A 19,664-nucleotide genomic window follows, 5' to 3' on the forward strand; every position below is an offset into this window, starting at 1 on the left:
AGCATTCCTCTACACTGGGAGGTGTCTCATTTCTGTTAAACAAAATTAATAGTGGGTTTGGTTGGGTTTTCTTAACAGGTGTTTACAAAACATAGCTCCAAACTCTTTGCAAAAATAGCATGTGGGTGACAGGCTGGAGTAGTATTTCATTTTCTTCAAAAGAAAATGCAGAAATATTCTAATCTCATCATTGAAACAGCAGACACAACAGACCCAATGTCTTTGTACAGCTTGGGTGGGGTTTTTTGCCTGCATGTTACACACACACATTTATTTATTTATTTATTTATTCATTCATTGCAATATTCTTGCACTGCATTCCTACAACCTTCCTTGGGCCCCCCTCAGAGGCAGACACAGCCCAGGGCTGGTACCACAGTCTCACATTCACTCTCCTGGCTTCTCCTCAGAATCATCAGCACTGTCCCAGCTGATGAGCCCTGCCACCAACTGCACCCTGCAGAAATAAAAACATGGTAACTTTAGAGCTGTGGTAAAATTCTTCTCTCTCCCAACACTTTTACAAGCTATCTGAAAGCATTGCCATTTTAGAGATTAAAGGTTCTACAGTTACATGATTAAACCCACGGTGAAAGATCAGTAGGGAAAAAAAAAAAATCAAAATTCTCCTGTTAAATTCAAAATTCAAAAGTTGTCAGATAGTACCTGCTTGTACTTAAAAGCCTCAGGTACCCTCCATCCCCTAGCTTGTTTAAATGAAGGTATGGACAGCCAAAGAACCCCCCCAAAAATGGCAGGTCTATCCTTTCTGGTCTTTATTTCAGAGCAGTTTGTACTTCCCTGTATAGCAGGATATCAAATGACATTTTTATTAGTTTTTGAATTTCAGCTTGATTTCATTATTCCTTACTTTAAATCTGGCATGCATTTTTACTCAAAACATCAACTTTCATCTGTATTCCATTTATGTTTTGACAAGACTGGGGTTATTGCTTTCTCCTACTTCTCTGCCTGATTATTAGGCTTACATGACTTACACAGATATTTATCAGCAAAGCTGAAGAAGCCACTCTGCCTCTTGTTAGGCATCTGCATTGCTGTTTCCTGTACTGACTTATAGGTAATAGAATTACATTAAGGCTCCAGCACTGTTTATTGTATTTGATCAAATTTGTTTACAAATGGAAATATTACATTCAAGCTGCATTAAAATGCATCATCTCCAGAGATCTGCAGATATTATTTACTCATAGGGAAGCCTTCTGTACACATTAATAGTTACTCAGTTCTCCCAGGTACCAATTTTACTTAATACTCTCGAGACAATAGATGACATATACCCCATTCAAACATGTCAATGGATAAATAAATAATACAGCAGCCTTTTGCAGGGCTGCACTTCTGGAAAAGACAAACACACTGCTAGTATCAGGCTCCAGTTCAGCTTCAATTAAAGCATATCTATTCTGATTCCAAACTATAGCTTTGTTATAAAACAGCAATTAGTGATAATAAACGTAACAAAGCATGAATTAAAACAAAGCTGCATAAAACATTGCCTTGACACAGTATGACTAGAGACACAGTTATGCTTCAGAAACCATGAATTATTTATCTCACTAGCAACAGTATTTAATTGTCCCATCAAACTAATGTGGAAAAATACAGAAGTGCAGTAAAAGAGGAATATGATATGAATGTAAAAAATATGCAATTATTTGAATACAGGCTATGGGCTATGTGGCTAGTGTCTTATGAAGCTATGACAGCTTTGAGTGCAGATCAGATTCCTACAGAAGTCCATGACCATTTCACATGAAAGACCTCATCTTTAAAACTGTGCATTTAACAGATTTGAAGGATGAGATGGAATTATGCAGATTGTATTTAGAAGACTTAGACAAGCAAGTGCTGTGTTACACAGCCTTGCCCTCCAAATTATGCAATCTTATTTTTTCCTAGACTGTCCTCCAGCTGAAAGCATTTTCTGTATATACAACACTTGCAACAATCACCTGTATCTAACAGCAATGAGACCATTAGGTTTGAGCACAGAATATCATTTACCCTCTGTTTTCTGCACATGAATGAAATTTGGCTTACTTACCTCTAACTTATTATTAACTGATAGTAGCCCTCCCCGCCCCCCCCCCAAAATAACCAAGCAAGCAAATTAACAAGAAAAACTCATCCAAAGAAAGAGATTACAGAAAAGTGTTAGTGTTTAATGGCCATACAACCCTTTCTTTTGTTTCCCTGTCCAGTGATGCCTTATCAAAGCTGACCTAGAACAGAGACTGGACAGAGCTAAATAAAGTAGATATTTATTAGAAGGCCTCAATGGATACACTTTGGGCAGCACAAGAGCCCAGCCAGGGCTGCACCCAAGATCAACCCAAAATGGTCACAAAATGCCCAACCAGTCATCCTCCTTTTTTTTTCTCTCTTCAGCCCATGTTGTTCATGCTCTTGGGCCTGAGATTTGGATCATTTGTCCTTGGTCCCCAGCTAGAGAAGGAATTGTTTTGTCTCCTTACTCTGTGAAGACAGCTCACCATTCCCTAATATGAAGCTCAGAATTACACACTAAAACAGTGCAGAATCTGAAAAATACAAAAGCTAAAACCTAAGGTATCACCAGAGTAAAGACATCTTGTGTTCTTATCTCCTTCCCATATAAGCTTTACAATAGCTACTTCAGAAGAAGTCAAATCAACTCATTAGTGTTGTTCTGTCTCCACAAAATAGATCGAAACCATGAATAATAAAAGCTGCTGTTAATGTCTCAATGTGAAGTTACTATCAAGGAAGAGCTGTGTCTGAAAATGGTATGCAGGGAGATATTCTTTACTTCCTCATTGCCTTGGAAAAAATATTAATGAAATTACTTCTTTTTAAAAGAGAAAAACATTGAGGTATTTTTTAGTCTTTTAGCAACTGGTATCATAATGTATTTTCGTCAGAATGTATGGCAGTATGTCCTTGTAGAGCTATAAAAGAAAGTTGCTTGTATAAGCTGGAAAGTAGGCAATTTACTGGAATTAGGTAATTCACCACTTGGGAAGAAGTGCTCTGTGCTCTCCTGAAACCCCACAGCATCTCTAAGGAAAGGCTGGGTATTCTTTGCCTTGTGCTGCTCATTAGCCAAACTGCAGGCACTGCTATTCACTTGGTGACATGTCAGAGAGCTGGAGCCATTTCTCCCAGTGTGCCATTCCTGACTGGAGCTGACACACTCAGGGCACAGGCAGGAGATCCCCAAGAGACCAGAGAGTGAAGGATGTCCTAGGACTCTGTGCATAAAGGATCTTTGGGCTAGAAACACAAAGATTTTATAGCAGTTATTGACAGACCTCAAACCAAACTACTTCCAAGTGCAAAATCACTTCTTGTGTTTTCTTTGGCTCTGCTTTCTGCCAAAGCCCAACTTTTTGCACAAAATCTTGCAGTTCTAAGCCCTGTTAGTAGACTAAGAGCTATTTGTAACAGTGTCCTTCCCAGAGATTGCTTCCAAACTCCATCTGCTCCTTGGCTCACCTCCAGCAGGCACAGCCCCAGCGTTGGGCTAGCAGTGCAGAGGGGATAGCACAGACAGCCCTCCCTGCTCTCCTGCCCCGAGCCACACCGGGGCTGCAGGTGGGACTGCAGCCAGGGAAAACCCCTGGGCTTGGCCTGAGGGCTGCTCAGTGTCAAACATCTCTGCAGCCTCAGAGGAGCAGCACTGCTGGGTAGCAGCCAGGATCCTGCCAGCTGCCAGCTCTGGGGGCAAGAGGACAATGGGAGAGACTTACAGGGGACCCCTAAAACCCTCCTGGCTCTTCCACTGAGATCTGAGTTCACTGTTGAGGTGCAGCTCCAGGTCTCTGTTGCTGACATCTCCAATGCCATTATCTTGAAAATTCCTAACACTTTCAGATTCTTATTTTAAATACTGCTTGTCAATATCATGATTTGTCTGAGCAGGAGCCTACTCCCATTTTGGTTTTGTGAAGTCCAGCTCCCTTCTGCAAATGGTCCTTCTACTCCACTTTAAAAACAAAGCCAGACTTAATTCTGAAAAAGTTACTGAATGTTTACTTTTTAGTAACCTGCTGCATTTCCATAATTCTTACATTTTCTGACTTAATGGTAACAGCAGGTATTGCAACTGCAAGTTCTTCCCAAGAAGCAAAATCTGTTCAGATTTATATTGCCCATCACTCAGGCACTTTTGCAAGGGAGGTTAAGTCCATTTCCAGTTTTCAAGGTGATCACTGCCTCCATGGTTGGTTATGCTTCTATGACAGCCTCTGGATAGAATTTCAAGGCAGTGTAAACACAAGTAAAGAGCATTTGAGAATATAATTTTCACTCCTGTGAGGATGCTTTCAAAAATTATCAGCTTAGTATCCCCAAAATGTAATTTGATTTGCAAAGGAGAATGCATTCTTATATGGATGCTTTGCATATCTTATAACCCATGTTGCATAAAACTGCATTCTGTGCTCCCTGGGTGTAGAAAATCCAAATAACCCTCATGACAGAGTATTGACAGAAGTCTTTGTATCTTTTAAGCAAAAATATTTTGATGGCAAAGCGTCTGCCATATACAACACCAGTTACACATATGCCAAATATGGAATTCATTCAGAATTATTTTGCTTCTAAAGTCTTAACTTTATATTAAGCATTTCCTTTCCATCCTGATCTGAGTTTAAATTTGAAATTCTCACTTTATAGCCACATGCAGCAGCAGGCATATTTCATTCTGCCAGTTCAGAATACATGCTGTGTCCTGTGGCACACTGTCTGACTTCTTAGTGTCAGCACAAGTGACTACTCATTAGAAGATTTAAAAATCTTTAATTAGGATGTCATCACTAAAGTGTTTTCAAGATTCATCTACATCTCACTTAAATTTGGAGGGTGAAGAAGATTTTAACATAGCAGTGATAGTGGCTCTCTACAAGGCAAGCAAAATGAGTGTCATTTATCCCCCTTAAGGCTTCAGCAAAATCTAAATAGTTCCACTAAGAACAAAATTAACTGCTCTGAGTTTTGAGAGCTCCATGTGCTATGCTTCACATCTGTGCAACCTCAGAATTTTGGGTGAGATTTAAACAGTTCCAGGAGTTTACTTCTTTTTCCTGTCAGGCATTATAAACCCTTGAATGCCTCTCTACCTCAACAATACTGGATTTATCTTCATACTCTGCAGCTTGTACAAGTCTTGGTCTTCCTACTCTTGGATTCACAGAATCAGAAAGGCTGGAAAAGACCCTGAGACCCTTGAGCCCAAGCTATGACCCAACACCACCCTGCCAGCCAGGCCATGGCACTGGGGGCCACATCCAGGCCTTCCTTAAACACCTCCAGGGACAGTGACTCCATCACCTCCCTGGGCAGCCCATTCCAATCTCTAGTCACAGAAAAGCTGCACAAAACATCTCCAGTTATAACAAGAGGCACAAATTAAAAAAAAAAAAATTATATAAGCCTCAAGGATTATTCATCTTAACTTGACAATACCCATAGGAATAATTTTAAATTGAGACCCCATATTTTAAGAGGTGGAATTCTTAATATTAGATGTCTACTAATGCTAGCTTCCCTCTTCAGAAATAAATGTTGTGCTGTACTCTAAGACAACTGTCTTAGTACATTTCTACTCAGTCTTTTACTTTGTAAAGTTTTCAAAGCACCTGTGTCTGGAAAACTACATCCCCAAGTGTTTAAAGAGCTGACAACACTCTCTTTGAAAATTTGTGAAGGGTTTTATAGAGTAAAAGGACCATAAAAGAGTAAATGTAGCATCTCTCTTCAAAACTGGTGAAGAGATGGAGCACTCGAATAAGTGTCTTGTAGAACCTGTGTAGTCTACAGTGTGAAGGTCTTGAGAATTTTATGTTATAACATACAAACTTCTGCTAAGACTTTTCCAAAAGTTAAGGGAAATGTTCTGTTTCTCTCCCACTTAGATTTTCTGGTCTCTAATAAATACTGTGACTTCAATTGCAGTCTTCCTCTCAAAGACAATTTGTAGCCCCTCTGGAAAATGAGCTCTCATGTTACTCCATTAGAATACAGAACTCATCCTCTCCTAGTCTAATTTGTATGGCATGTGGGTATTTAATATCTTTAAGAGCATTCAACAGCTTACAAGAAGTCTGCCAAGAGGTCAAGGAGTTATTAGAATACAGACAGACATATCCAGGCTGAGGGGAATCACATGCATTTAATTTCATTATGGACAGAAGCAAAACCCCAAAGCTTTCTCATGTTAGGCAAAGGAATTAAGATCTGAGCATGGACTCAGCTACTTCTGCCTCACCCTTGCTGTTTGAAGCAATAACTGCAGACAGGGATTCACACGGATGATACATCAAAAATATAGATCAATCCTGCTCCCCCAGCTCTTTACTAGACCAAACTACTTAATTCTGGTTAATGTAATACTTCCTTATAACATTTTAGAGGAACTGAACTGAATTTTCTATTTTGAATGAGGAAAACTCTCGACACAGATCAATGCCCCGAGAAGCCTCTTGATTTGGGGTCAGTCAATACTTGTGTTCAGTTTCAATTACAAAGATACAGTATTTTTAAGTTCCCATAATTAAAAAATTTTTGGGTAACAAGGTTTAGATCTTCCTTAAAATTAATTCCATAATATGCACTGCAGCCAGAGTACAAAACCAAAGGCATTCAATTCCAGGGGCTCATCTTTTTCACCTCAAACAGGTAAAGACATTATCTTCCAGGGCAGGGAAATCTCTCCTCTACTTCACGATCTAAAAGAGCGTTGCTGAAGAAGCTGTCTCTTAATAAAGCATGGAGCCTTGGAAACAACCTGATGGAAATTAAGAATGATTTCACACTTACCTTTACCCTCTCTGCACAGGGAAAGGTGCAGGGGAGTCCTTGGCATGCAAGCAGCCCTTGCACTGACAAGGTTAAATCCCTGCACATCCAGGATTAATCCCCAGGGTGAGAGAGCCAAAGGCTGGGGCAAGTTTCCTAAACCCCTGAGATGCTCTGAGGCACAGGACTTGCAGGGCTGAACTCAGAAAAGCCTTCTCAGTCCTATTCATGACCTCATTTATCTATTTCCCGCAGGCTTGGATTCTCTCAGACTCTGTTCACTATGTATCACCCAGAAAAAAACATATCAGATTGTGATTTAACTTTTAAATTAGTTAAGTTTTCTCCTCCTAGAACATCTGCTTTCCATGTGCCACAGGGTGTTGTAACAGTAATGTAGAGTTACAAGTGGACTGCATTTGACAGCCATTAATACTAAATGACATTTAGAGCCATGGTGATGCACAGGGGGCCCTGCTCCCTCTCTGCATCTTTTTCATAAAGATAACACAAAGCAGCAGCAAATAGGAAAGTTGTAGCATGCAAAATCCAGTTCACAGGTTCAGCTGATGGACAGGAAGTCAGACCCAGAAGGATGACCTCTTCCCCTTTAAACAGAGTAAGAAAATTCAGTGCAATAGGCAAAGCAATGAATGCAATTGTGTCTGGACTCCTGGAGCACACTACCCACAGCTTGTCACCAAATGTTACTGGGAAATATAAATCCAGGATGACTTGTCTTGAATGCAGCAGATAAGGGAAGCAAACAAGGAGCAGTAACAGCAGTACACAAACTGGTGAAGGGCAGCAAAGGAGAAACAAAACTGTCTGGGATAATACAGAAATCTGTTTGGCCACTTCATATATTCAGAGGGGAGATGGCCTGAGAAGCATTTGGCAGTTTGTGTTTGGTTTGCCTGTAGAAAAAATAGAATATATCTCCTCAAAAATATTCAGAGCAAAAGGAGTTGATCAGGAAAGAACATGGTTGAGAAAAAGAGTTAGATTCAGGTTGGAAATAGGTAAAACAGATGTTGTGGAGAGACTCTGCTGCTAAGACCATCCTCCTGACATGGTTTGCTTTCTTAAAAAGTTCCAGCTGCTCTCACTACCAGAAGAGACTTGTGGGGCTTTTTATTTTCTTTTTTATTATTATTATGTTTTCTTATTTAACTTCTCATTCTTTCTTTGAGGCAAATTATTAGACATTATTTTTCAAGTGGGAAATGGGCCTAAAAATGACTACATTTGCTTCAATATAGATACAGAGCAGGAAGCAGGGACTGAATGGAGGCTTCTGGAGCTTCTGTGTCACTTGCTAAACAGCAAAACCTTACATTTCTATGGCAACATATGTCTCTTTCTGTGGAGTGTCTATGCAGCCTGTGACTGCAACAATACACCTGGGGAACCCAAGCCCACAGGAGTGAGGAGTGAGAATTGTTGCTGCAGTGCTGATTCTTTCTCTTCTGAGTTGTCTGAACACAGATGATACAGTTCAATTTTAAGGACACAGTTCAAATTATGGATCATTGTGCGCCTGCCTTCCCTACATGCTGAATAAAGTGACTCAAGAATTTCTCATTAAAATGCTTCCCTGTCGCAATGTCTTTTTCACAAAATAGAGATTTACAGGAAAAATTCGTTTTACCCAAAATAATTCACTCTCTTTTGAGAAATTCATAATGATGCCAGGTCCTTCTCTTCTGCTGGGAAAAAGAAGGATTCAAAACACATTTGCCAGACAGGCAGCTCAAAAATTGAGATGAGTTTTGTCCACATTACCTTTTCTTGAGAGTTCTCTTGGGATTTGTGTGCATGTGTATGTTGATGGTTTTGTTGTTGTTTTTGGTTTTGTAGTTTGTGGAGTTTTTTTCAACTCCCTGGAAATTCCTTCCCATAAAATCCAATCAGCTACATGTTTGGGTTTTTTTTGTTTTTTTTTTTTTTTTTAAATTTGAATCAAATTATTATCACCCCCTACATTCTTTTAATTTTGCTTTGTATTTCAAGATTACTGAAAACCTAATTTCTGTCTACAAATATGAGAATGGTGCAGACAAAAGGAATCGTGGGTGAAACAGATCCAAGGTCATCATAGCATTTGTCAAATAAAATCTCAACATCCCACTGGCAAAGATATGTTACACAGAAGAACAGTACAACTATTGTTGTCAAATATTTCAAATTGAACTGAACAACAAGAGAACAATTTTATGTTGAAGATGGCATAAATCTTATTTAACTTGCATATACAATGGGGTAGTGTCACTGCAAATTTTTGATGTCTTTCCACTAGCAATTAATGTGGTGTGGTTGTGTGGGCATCTGACTACATGCCATTTTATTTTGAAAAAGTCCTGGATGAAAATTTTGCAGAAACATGCAGTCCTGAAAAATACAAAGTTCCAAACCATATCAAAACAAAAGTGCTGGGAAGAAGAAATGGACTAAAATTCACTCCATAAGGGAAAGTCTAAAGGGCACAACTTACCCATTAGGCCAGAGAGCTGTGTTCCAATACCAGAAGAATGACCAGCATCCCTTACATTCATCCCACAGCACTGTGTATAAATATTTCACAATTCACCTGATCATATTTTATATGAGAATTTTAAATATGTATCTGAGATGTACATTTTTCACCAGCATGGGAATAGTGTTGTTCTAGGAAAAAAAACCCAAGCAAACCCAAACAACAAACAAAAAATCACTGCAATAAAGCTGGTCTTCTGTAGCTACCTGGTGAAAGTCTATAACAATTGTGAATTAAATACCCAGAATGCTAGGGTGAAACAAAAATAAAGTGCTATTATTTTGGTGCTGGATGTGACAAAGCACTTACAATTCCACCAAAACTCTCAGTAAAAACAACCTGAGATAGATAAAACAAAGGAACCAAACCTCTGGCAAAAACCTGTTTTTCTGAAAATCTCCTGGGAGATTCTTAGGGGATGGTAGCAGCTGAAACAGCTACTGATGTCCTGATGTCAGAGGCTCAAGTGAATGGTTGCACTGAAAAAATAATGAAGAGGTTTTAAGCAGCCTTCAGTAAAGAAATGCTGGGGACAGGCCTCTCTGAATTGAGGAATTTTACAGAATTATCCCTTTTCCTCATGCAAAGGAGCAAGATTTCCCTGAATTTGTGAAATGAGACAGCACAGAGACATGTTCAAAGTGGGTTTCAGACAAATCCTCCCAAGGCAGGCACACACCCTGGCAAGCAGGATCCCAGTGAGAGCCTGGCCACTGCTCACGGAGCTCAGCCATGCCAGCAGGCACCAGACCCAGTGTGGAAGAGCCTACAGCAGCAAAACTGAGGGCACCACTGTGGCTGCTTCCAGTGGAGGTACCAACAACCCTGCCAAGTTCATTTCACCCTTGAAAGTTCACACGTGTGCTGGAGCTATGGCCAACTCATTCCTCTGCTCTAAGTGTAACAAAGAACCTGTCTTCATTCCATATTCCCATTTAAAATGACAAACATGTGGAAAGCTGATCCCATCAGGAAGCTAATAGCTCAGAAAAGCAGCCAGGGCTTTGGTTTTTTTCCTTTTGAAATAATGGGAAGCTTTTACTATATAAGCACTGTAATTTAACTATTATTTCCATGTCTTGTTAAGAAAGTATTAAAGTGTGGGTATGACAAACTAAAGCTATTAACTTATTTGATGACTTGACTTAGTTATTCTATTAGCATACCTGATGACTAAGATATTAAGAATTCCAGTAGAGACTGTGATTGTAGCTGTTTAATCTAAAATCCCAGTGTCTGCTTTGCTTGAAAGAAATTACATATATATATATATATATATATATATATATATATATACACATATATTTCCAAGGAAGTGACTGAACAAGAGCACTGGAGGATTCATTTCCAGCAGATTTTGTTTAGAGGGGGTGACAGCAATGGAAAAGCAACGTAACCACTCTTGAAAACTAAAGTAATTTTAAAGTACTTGTGGCTACATTACATTCTTTTGTTGCTACTCTTATTAATAGCAGTGATTAAGTATTTAGTTTAATTATTATTATTTAATAAGTAAAAAGTATTTGTGCAGTATTTAGTTGCCTTCCAGGAATTCCAAGTTACTCTTCTAGAGAGTAAACATTGCTGGGCACAGGCACACCCAGACAAATATGAGTCTAGCTGGGCACAGAAGCAGTCACTAGAGCATTGCAGAGGTGCCTGAATGCATTAGCCCAGAAGAGGCACAGAACTGAGTGTGACTCTGCCATTTCTGGCACTGCAGAGACTTCTGCAGTGCTCTGGAGCTGCACCAAGTTGGGTTGGTGTAAGTTTCATCCTATGAGATGCAGCAGCTGTCCATTGCTAGGATGGAGATTATCTGCACTGTTATTGTAACTAAACCTCAGCTCAGGTTCCATGTCCACTGTTAGGTACATAGTGCATGAGGAATGCAGGCAGTGTGCTATGCCTTGGAATGGAGAGCAGGAAAGCAGCTCAGGCAGGCAGAGTGTACTCCCCAAACAACAAATGTGAGAGAAAACTGCAGACTGCATCCTTCTGCTCAGAAAGAGCTTTCTCCCAACTGCATTAGCTGCTCACATAATTAATCTGAAATCATAACTGGCAGTTCTCCCTGCCAAGGCTTTGGTTTGATAAAGGTGAGCCCAAAAGTAAAATGTAAGAGCATTATGGTGTTTATCTTAAAATAGAAATTCACTCCTGGAACTGGAATTTACAAAAGGAATTGTGCCAAAACACTTGTGTTTGAAGTTTATGCTGATTCATCCAGCTGAAAGTTTGGCCACCGGCAGGAAAAGCAGTACACCAGACAACACATAAAGGATGATAAATGCAAACAGGACATACAGGAAATAAAAGCTGAAAGAACTCCAAGCACCTCCTCAGGCAGCAGAATGTACAACCACTGCCACTTGCAACAATTTTGACACAGCTTCTTGTGCTGAAAGTTGAGATGTTCTTAATGTAATCAATACATAATGACAGATAAAGAGCATCTAACTGGAAAGTCAAGCACAGATAACCAAGCAACATCTGGTCCACACAAATTATCACAGAGCTGGACAGAGTAAAAGGAATCAAGGCCAGAATAAAAAGCCTTCAATCCATGCACAGTCATGACAGGTCTGGCAGTCGATGCCTCGGGTCAGCCAGGCAGTCAGAGCAGGAACAAGGGGAGGAAGGGAGGGCAGTGGTTTGCAGCCACCCATCCTTCAGACAGAGCACAACCAGCAGCTCAGAATTTGCTGGCAGTCACAGCATCCTCAAATGCTTCCCTCTCCTTCCTTCAGCAGGCAGGTCCTGCAGACTTTTGGCACTGGACAGGGGAGGCAGAGGGAACTCAGCAGGTTTTGTCCTTCTGCACAGCTGAGTGGCAGATCTCAACGACATGAGTCTTGTATCTTATCCCAGAATTGGCCCAAAGGAATCTTTTTTTTTTGCTTCTTAATGTGCACATTCACAAATACACAAATTTTTCATCTCTTAGTTCTCCTCCCAATTGCTTACAATACTCTTCAGAGAGGAAATGAATTATATCACCTGACTCTAAATAGCCAAAGCTCCTGAAAACAGCTCTCAGATAAATGGGAAAAGACATTATTAAAAAAAAGAATTTCACAATTAGAAAACATATTTGATTGCAGATTATGTGTCTTCTATTTGCTAAAAAATTGCTTTGTCCCATTAAAAATGCCAGTGCTCTGATTGCTGTGTGCTACTTGGAAGTGATTGCTGGAGATTAGACTTGCAAAAGGCTATCACTAGAGAAAAATATTCCAGTGCCAAGTTTGTGTTCAGGTTCCCAGCCAGGATGACTGATAGCATTATGGCCTCCAGATACAACCCCAGCCTCGGCTGAAGAGAAAGCACAGCCCAGTGCTCTGAGGTAAGCTCATATTTTGAATCCCCCCTGTGTAGGAGCAGCTCTCTCAGAAGCAGCTCTGCAGTTTATGTGAACAGGGTGAGGGGCAGACTGCAGGAACAACCTCCCAGCTGCCCCAAAAAGGAGAGGCTTGTTGTGGCTCAGAGCTGCAGAGCAAAGTGGGTTAAAGCAGTGTGCCCAGGTGATCACACACAGGGGGACAGGCTCAGAATTAGGTCATCCTGCAGCAGCCTCAAGGCTGCAGTAACCCATGCCAGAAGCAGCTTTCAGAGAATCATTTACAGCTCACTCCCTGCTCCAGGGGAATAAAAACCTTCCGAGTTAGTGCCCGCCTGGGAGGTCAGTGCAGAGCAGGCAGAGCTCTGGAAATTCACATCCCACCTGATGCTGCAGGAACTGCCACGTGTATGGAACCCCAAATGTCCCAGACTGAACTAATGGCTGCAGCCCTGCCTGATCTAAACAAGCTGCTGTTCCCATTCAGGGGGTAGTTTTCTCTCAGTTCAGTTTGTTCAAGCCTTTTGATTGTAAATTCCTTTGGGCAGGGAGTGGCATATTTACACAGTGAGAGTCTGCTTGTGGGAGGATTTTGTAGCTGCTACTGTAAGAATAGTAAATATGAAAAGCAGAACTAGCAGAACTGGCAGAACAAAAGCTTAACAAAACCACGAATCATCACAATTTCCAATTCCAAAGCACCTAAATAGGGTAAGGCAAATATTTCAAGGATTTAGTCAAAACAGCTCTTCAAAACAGCTCTTCAAAACCTAGAAATATGTGGTGTCTGTACTTCATAAATCAACAGAACATTTCCTTTTGTTTGCAATCCATCTCCAGAAAACTCCAAGGTGCCAATGGAGACCCTCTGAAACCCAAAAACAAATTTATGAGCTTGCTAGACTGCACCTGAAAAAAAGAGTCATACAACTCAAAACTGCAGGGCAAAACACAAAACAGGAAAAACTTCTGAATTCAAATCCCCCCTGGGTGCTGGCTTGGCTTTGGCACCTGTAACCTGCAGGCAAGGCACCTCTGCCTGCAGAATGCAGCAACTGCAGTGCTGTGAAAATGCTGAACATGTGGGACACTGCTGGGGCAGGGGCAAGAGCACTCTCTGTGGCAAGGCAGTATGACAACATAAAACTAGAATTATTACTTCACTCACCAGATTAAAGGCAGATGCCTCCTCACATACACAGTGATGAAAATGGGGAGCTGCACACTGCCTCCACACGAAATGCACAGTGCTGATGATTGTGAGTGATGACCTGCTTCATCTCTCTGCCCACAGAGAACAGGGATCCATTAATTGTTACCTTATTTGTTATTTACATTGCAATAATGACCTGGGACCACATCCATATACTTTTCTGCTAGCAGAGACATTGCTTGTGGATGTGTCTTTAGTAGATCATTGTTTTACAGGCCATTGTAAAATGTTTAACGTGAAGCTAAAAGATAACTGAGAGGGGCTGGGATCTCAGACACTGAACCCACTCTCTGCACTGCTTCAGGAACACCTTATTCCTCTCTGCACTTGCCACCTGCCAATAATCATCTGATAACTCTCATTTCCATGGCCCCACCTCCTTGGGGCATGGATTATCTCAGTTCTTTACACAGCACAAGTATCTGCCCATAACCAGGGGGCCACAAAGCCATAGGAGCAGCAGCCAAGCCAAATGCAGCCTGATCACCATGCACAGGCAGTTCAACAGTTAACAGCTTTGCCCTAGGCTAAACCCAGGGTTGAAGGCAGTCTTAATCATTAAGCTACAGAATTTTTAATACACAAGGCTAACTATGTTTCTAAATTAAACAATTAATTAGCTTTGCATGGGGGGCCACAACCTAACAAATATACCAGCAACTGCTGATAGGACAATCCAACAGGGAGAGCCAGGGATTAAAATGTAAGCAAAAACCAATGTTGAGTGATAAAGGTTACAGTAACTCCTAGGTGTCCACAGCAAATCAAAATCATTGGAACAACTCAGGCATATGGGGTAAGAGCTAATCTAATCACACAGTGATTGGTTTGACAAGCAACTTCTGATTACTCCTTATGCAAGTAAGGGAAAAAAAGGGATACTTCTAAATTTATGAAATGAAACCAGATGTATTTTGGTGCTTTCTTGAGTTGGCTGAAATCATGCAACAGAAAAGTTTCATAGGATCATATCTGTTTTCATGGCAGAGTGTCAAAACACAGGTTGACAGTTTCATCTTAACTACTTTAAGACATTTTCTTCTGAAATGTTGACATTTACATTTTATCTCAATTGGGTATTATGTCAAAAAAATCACTTTGTTGTATAAAAAGTGAGGGGTTTTTTTCCCAGTATCTCTCTTTTGTGAAAAAAAATCAGTTTTACAACCTAATGGTATGCAAAATCTATTTTCCATGCTTTAAAGCATGCACCTATTTGGTTTTTTTTTTAAAGTAATCAAGATACAAGTTTCAAGTCACTTGTTTGCTCACTTGGGCATAGAAGCCATGTATGGCACTTCAGGATCAGGGTCTCTGAAGCCTGTGGAGGTTCAGGTGGTTGAATAAACTGGAACAACTGAAGTTAAAGGAAATATTCACTAAACTCTGGATGTTCCCAGCTTTCAGCAAAGCAAAAGAGTTTTCAGTGCAAACACTATTTTAAATTAGTATGGCAAAATCAGAATGAAGTATTAGCTACCTTTTTATTACTGGACTCAGGAACAAATTAATTTAGATTAAAACTTATTTTAGGATATATCAAGTATCTACTGATGCAAAATATTTTTACCAAAAATGGGCACGGTATAAAGGGGGGAGGAATTCATAGAAAAGATTTTATTTGGTCATAGTTATTATTTAAGAATGCTAAAATAAACAGAAAATTACTCTTAGAATGGAAGTTAAGTTGCTGATGCATTTCAAAGGGGAGGGCAGTCAGGTGAAGTGTTTTTGACAATATTTTCCCCATGCTTGGAGCACACACTGCTAACAATCTAATGAGGTGCCTTTCTAGTATGAACCGTAGGTCAGAAAAATCCATGATAAAAGTAATGATTCTCTTTTTGAAAATCTGTGGGTCAAAGAAGATGCATGACATGACTACACAGCAACTTTGCTCTGTAATGTTAATTCTGGCTGTGTTGCTGCCTTTCCCTCTCCAAAGTGGTACATTGTCAATCTCCTCACACATCACTGATGACAGTAATTTGCTCGCCTGCTAACAGATGAAAAGCTTTCTGTTATCAGATATATTTAATAAAATTTTCTCTCTCTCCCTCTTGGGCCCATTATTAGCAATTGAAATGTATTTATTATGGTAAAAAAGGTGGTGCCTCAAGCTGAGGGTTATTGTCACACCCACACTCACTTGAAAGCTGTGCTGCCAATGCACAAGCACTGCTACACCAAGGAAAGAATCCACGTCACAGCTCCCAGCCTCAGGGGGTCAGCCCACCCCAAAGGCCAGCATTCCTCACTTTTCTCAGCTGGAAAATCCTCTTTGAAAATAAGATCACATATTCCATCCCAATCATATTTACTCTAGAAAAGTATATATCTCCATTAGCATCATGCACAGGCTGTCATTTGTTCTGCCAGATTAACAAAAAACTTCATAGCTATAAACAATGCATTTGTTCTAATTAAACAGCTACCTCAGCTTAAAAACTTACTACACTAACTTTATTTTCTCCCACAGAGAACATCTAATACATTTGGCTGACATACTGAGAGGTGGTCACAGATGGTAAAATGCATTTCTACATCTTCTGAGTGCCCCAGTCACTCGTGTGTATTTACATCTCTACTCATTTGTTGGTTTTGCTCTTTTAAGGTAAAAAGTCTCATACTTACCTTTCAAAGAAAATAAAAGTTTGAGATTCTCAAAAATATCAAGAGTCAAGAAAACCATTTTCTACCAAACTGTCCTCTCAACTGGATTGAAATCAAATGTCAGCTGAAAAACGCCACAGCAGAGCATGGTGTTTCTCACTGACAACACCATGAACAGAACTCACAGTGCTGCTGCTCTTTTCTTTACTTTTCCCCATCTATTTTCTCCACCTGTGTTCCAACCAGACAGTTGGTTCTCTGTGAATGTGGAAAGGAAGATAAAATCAAGGCCAAATTCAGTTGTTACCTCTGACAGCAGACCAAGAAAGGAAAATCTTTTCTAAAATTTAATTTTTACATTGGCTTCCCACGCCAGATGCACAAGTTGTTCTGTCCTGGTAGTTGTTGACAGTAGCTATAAAAAGCATAATATATTCATTTTCAAAATTGTACTTATAAATAACACTTCCATGACAGCTGGACCAGACATTTTCCTGTCCTGATTGAGGTGTGCTTAGGGAGGAACAGGAGAAAAGAGAGAAAAACAGGCACTTTTTGGCACTGCAGCTCTACTTTAACCCATTCACTCTCTAACCCTCTTTCTCTCATTCAAAATTAACTGATTAAATGGATGACATGTAGCAACACCATTAAATGAAAAGACTGTCATCTTGACAAAAGAAGAAAGAATCTTCATGACTGAATTTTTAAAGTAGAAGACAAAATTTATCTTGTCAGCAATTGGCCAGGAGTTACTTTTGTTATGCTTGTATTTGTAAAGCAAAAAGGAGTGGAACAGTTTGGGTACTTGATAAAGAAGGAGGGACCTTGACAACACATTTATAAGAAATATGCATTTCACAGACATATGCCAGTTCTAATGAAGTTGGGGTAAGGATGTCCCTGTCAGCAGGATAGAAAGGGGGAAAAAAACCTAAACCAAAGCAAACAAACAAAAAAAACCAACTCCACAATTAAAATAATTAATAGGGAGAAAAGGAAACCCGATTCAAATCTCTGCTTTATAGATTGTAAATTCCCTACACAGCTTCTTAAAGCACAGCTTTTTGACTCGCTCTCATGAAAAATGTAGGTCTTAGTTCCTTCTCACTTTAGAATGGAAATGTCAGCACCCTGCAGATTGGAAGAGAGCATCTCATCTAGCCTATGGCAGCCAGACCCAACGTGTGCCATGGAGCTGATTATTAGAGCCACTTGAGTGGCAAAATGTATTTCTCCTATCCAGGGAGTCAGACCTAACAGCTGATGGTTTATATTCACTTCTGTGTGCCAGAGATCAGCCCCTTCCTTTCCAAACTTAAAGAGAAGGCTGTGGAAAAGTGAGAACAGCTCCATGGCTAGCACATTTCCTCTCACTTCCCTCTAGCTGATGGTTCAACTTTTAACACTAGCACCCTCAAGGGAGATGATGGGAATCTCTTTAATATTCTGCAGGATTCCAGCTTATGACATCTCTTTGTTCAAGGTCTGTAGAAGGAGGCATTAGAAGGCTTCACAAAAAGGCAAATGCAGAAACACAGGAAGCAGGGAGGAGATGATGCACTTTCCCTTGAGCAGTGGCCCTTGGCTCTGAGCACCAGATTCCCAGCTGCTGCTGAATGATCAAGGAGCAGGATAGAAAGCAGATTGCTTTTTGTCTGCAGGAGGCCAGGAGATTAGCTGCTGTGCCTTCTGTAAGCATCACTGTAATTGTGGTCTTGAGAAAAAGCCAATACATAACTTCATACAAGGATTAAACTAAATCCAACTTATCTGGAAACTGAAGCAACATCAGCTGCTCCGTGTCTCTAGTGGCATATTTAGGCACAAGCACACATCTCAACTGGTCTGTAATTTTCCTGAGGCGTTCCCTTTGTTCCAGTAGAAGCCTCACATAAACCTCCTGCATTTTAAGGTGCAGAATCATAATTAAGGTAATAATAAGAAGGTTGCAATAAGTGAATGTTTATTTTCTCCTCACCCAACCGCTGTTACTCAAGTGGGTGTTAGGTGAGCTAATTCATAATTTCAGTTTAAGTGCCATGAAGGGTGCATAGGTCCTTATTTACTTGTGCATATAAGTAAATAGATAATGTAACCTCATTCATCTACTAATTGCCCTGAAATCATGGCTTTAAAACTCCTTGTTGTATTACAATGCCTGCCTTGCCACAACCCCAGAGCCTGCTGGCAGGGGGCTGCACTGCTGTTGTTACCTGAGCTGTTCTGTGCACTGCAGAGACATTGCCCTGCTGTCCTCAATGCTGAACAAAATCACTAAATACAGCACCAGCACTAACTCAGCCCCATTCCAACCTCAAGGGCTGTAAGACAAACAATTACAAACGTTCAGCTACATATAACCAGCTAAATTCTTTACCACAGTGGGATCATTTTCCTTGTTCAAGGACCAGTGAATTACAAGCTGTCTCACCTGGAGTCACAGGAACTCAGTTTCTAAATTAAGTTTTCTCTCTGTGCTATGGAGCAGTAACAGTAATTTAGTTAGCTCAAATGTCAGCACTGGAAACATTGCTCTGAAAGCCTGTTTGCATGCTAAATGCAAGGTGCTTCATCTCTTGCCATCACAGAAACCACTGTCTATGCTGGAATTTGCCCATGCACCAAATCCCCTAATTAAGAGTAGGAAAGTCATCATAAAAGTCATAATTCCTAAAATTATTGTCTCATACTTGAAGCATCATGCAAATGTTAACAAAATTACTAATTTACCCATGTAACAATTCAGTGAAGCACAGAGAAGCACCATTGTTTCAAAAAAAAATAACATGGTGGAAAGTGAAACCAGTACAGAGAAGTTGGGTAAGACAATATTGCTAATTCTGGTAGTAGGAGAGCAGTCCTGCCTGAGTAATTCCAAATCACTGACATTCTTGTGGCTCAACATTTTTCCTTAAAATATCTTTTTTGCTCTACTTTTTAAGTGAGTCTTTGCAAATCATTTTTTTTTATAGCAATGCCTGAAACAGAAAATCACGATGTGAAGACTGATATTACAAGAGTGGAAGGCTCTGGAACAGCAAAGAGTTTGTTCAAACACATGGAAATTTTACATGGGAAAGACATTTAGTTGATTGGTTAAGTCAGAAGGGGAAATTAATCATAGTCTAAAGTACTAACATAAGGATGGTCTATGAGAG

General features: G+C 40.2%; 1 long non-coding RNA gene across 1 annotated transcript in view; it reads right to left on the bottom strand.

Moving 5' to 3' along the window:
- Positions 1-321: 321 nt before the first annotated feature.
- The window catches only part of LOC132333627 (uncharacterized), a 31,453-nt gene continuing 12,110 nt past the window's right edge, over positions 322-19,664 (bottom strand). The window contains exon 4 of the long non-coding RNA XR_009488217.1: positions 322-457. This is a non-coding gene — a long non-coding RNA (uncharacterized LOC132333627). The remainder of the gene's footprint in view (positions 458-19,664) is intronic.

The sequence above is a fragment of the Haemorhous mexicanus genome, chromosome 14, assembly GCF_027477595.1.
Source record: "Haemorhous mexicanus isolate bHaeMex1 chromosome 14, bHaeMex1.pri, whole genome shotgun sequence".
NCBI classification, from domain to species: domain Eukaryota; kingdom Metazoa; phylum Chordata; class Aves; order Passeriformes; family Fringillidae; genus Haemorhous; species Haemorhous mexicanus.